We start from the raw sequence: 1,768 nt of genomic DNA, 5'->3' as shown, positions 1-1,768 counted from the left end.
ATGATGATAATAATGATGATGATGATGATGATGATAATGATGATGATGGTGATGATAACGATGTTAACGATGCTACTGCTACTGCTTATGCCGTTGATGGAGATGTTATTGTTATTTTTGGTGATGTTGATGATGATAAGAAGGAGGTTGAAAATGAAAAAGAGGCAGGTGATGTATATGTTGATGCTGGAAAACATAAACATATGCATCACGTTATACGCCAATGAAACTGGGAAACCTGTCATGAACCAGGTATGGCTCGATAAGTAGCAAATAGCAACAATAGCAACAGTAAGTGATACAAGGGTTACATAGTTGCTATTTCCAGCAAAGCAAATGACTGTGTAGATGCTTCCTCTTCCGGCAGACATGGTTAAAGTTCTATCAGGTTGTCCCATAAGTTCTGTCCGAATTTTGAATAAAGAACACAAGTGACCAAATGTTATATTTAATTGAGATTTAATCAGCAATGTACTCTCCCTGATTATCTATGACTTCTTTCCATCTATTTAAAAGCTTTTTAATCCCATCAATGTAAAACTTTTTTCGTTTCAAAGTGAAAAACCCTGAAATGTCAGTTTCGACCTCCTCCTTGCTTGCGAAAGTTATGTTCCCCAAATGTTTTTTTTTTTTCCCAACCAAGCTCTTTGATCTTCTGTGATGTGATCTTTGCAGTGTGGGGTCACGCATTGTCCGGATGAAACATCACTCCTTTTCGGTTCACTAAAGCAGGTCTTTTTTTTCTTTAAAGCATGGTTCAAACGCTCTAATTACTGACAGTAGACTTGAGCATTGATTGTTACATTAAGTGGTAATAATTAAAAGTGAATGACTCCTTTGCAATCCCACCAGATAGAGAGAAAAACATTTTTTCAATGAATTTCCCTTCTCGGTTGTGGTTGAGATTTTTCCTTTTTTCCCTTGTACAAAACCACTGTTTACGACGTTTAACATTTTGATAGAGGATCCATTTTTCGTCACCATTAACAAGTCTATCCAAAAAAGGTTGAAATGTGTTCGCGAAAATCGAGAGAAGAGCAGATATCAACTCGGGATTTTCAGTTGCTTTCGGAAAATTCACGAGGCACACATTTTCCAAGTTTAGGAAGCTTCCGAAGTTATTGAAGATGACAATAAACTGTTGTATGGTTTCAAGTAAGTTTTATTGCCAATTCTTCAACTGATAATGCAGGATTTTCTTCACGTAATGCCTCAAGGAACTTATCCTCAAACTCAACTGGACGTCTTGTTCGATCTTCATTTGCAATGTTGAAATCTCCACGTCTGAATTTTGCAAACCATCTTCTGCAAGTTCTTTCATTCAAGCTTTCTTTCCCATAAACTGAGTGTATGTTTCGAGTCGCTTCGGCTGCAGGGTTTCCTTTTTTTGTATTCATAAAGCATAATATGCCTCAAATGCTCTTTGGATATTTCCATGTTAAAAAGGGTTTTAATCAAAGAAATTTTAATTCTATTGTTCTGTAAAATAACATTTAATTAGTTTAAATGTACACAAATGATTAAAAATAATTTTTAATTCCATTAGACGTTTTAAATTACTATTAAATTTCATTCAATTTAAAAAAAAGGTAAAATCGAACAGAACTTATGAGATGACCTGTCTGTCTGTCTGTCTCTCTCTCTCTCTCTCTCTCTCTCTCTCTCTCTATCTATCTATTTATAAATATGAATACGTGTACGTATATATATACAAGTATATGCATGTATTCATAAGTACATACACATAAATACACACACACATATATAT

At 34.6% G+C, this 1,768-nt stretch overlaps 1 long non-coding RNA gene across 1 annotated transcript in view; it reads right to left on the bottom strand.

Moving 5' to 3' along the window:
* Positions 1–442: 442 nt before the first annotated feature.
* Positions 443–1,768, bottom strand: part of LOC128249958 (uncharacterized) — a 3,091-nt gene continuing 1,765 nt past the window's right edge. Inside the window, exon 2 of the long non-coding RNA XR_008266103.1 lies at positions 443–1,479. This is a non-coding gene — a long non-coding RNA (uncharacterized LOC128249958). The remainder of the gene's footprint in view (positions 1,480–1,768) is intronic.

The sequence above is a fragment of the Octopus bimaculoides genome, chromosome 18, assembly GCF_001194135.2.
Source record: "Octopus bimaculoides isolate UCB-OBI-ISO-001 chromosome 18, ASM119413v2, whole genome shotgun sequence".
Classification (NCBI taxonomy): Eukaryota; Metazoa; Mollusca; class Cephalopoda; order Octopoda; family Octopodidae; genus Octopus; species Octopus bimaculoides.
This window is presented reverse-complemented; position numbering and strand designations above follow the sequence as displayed.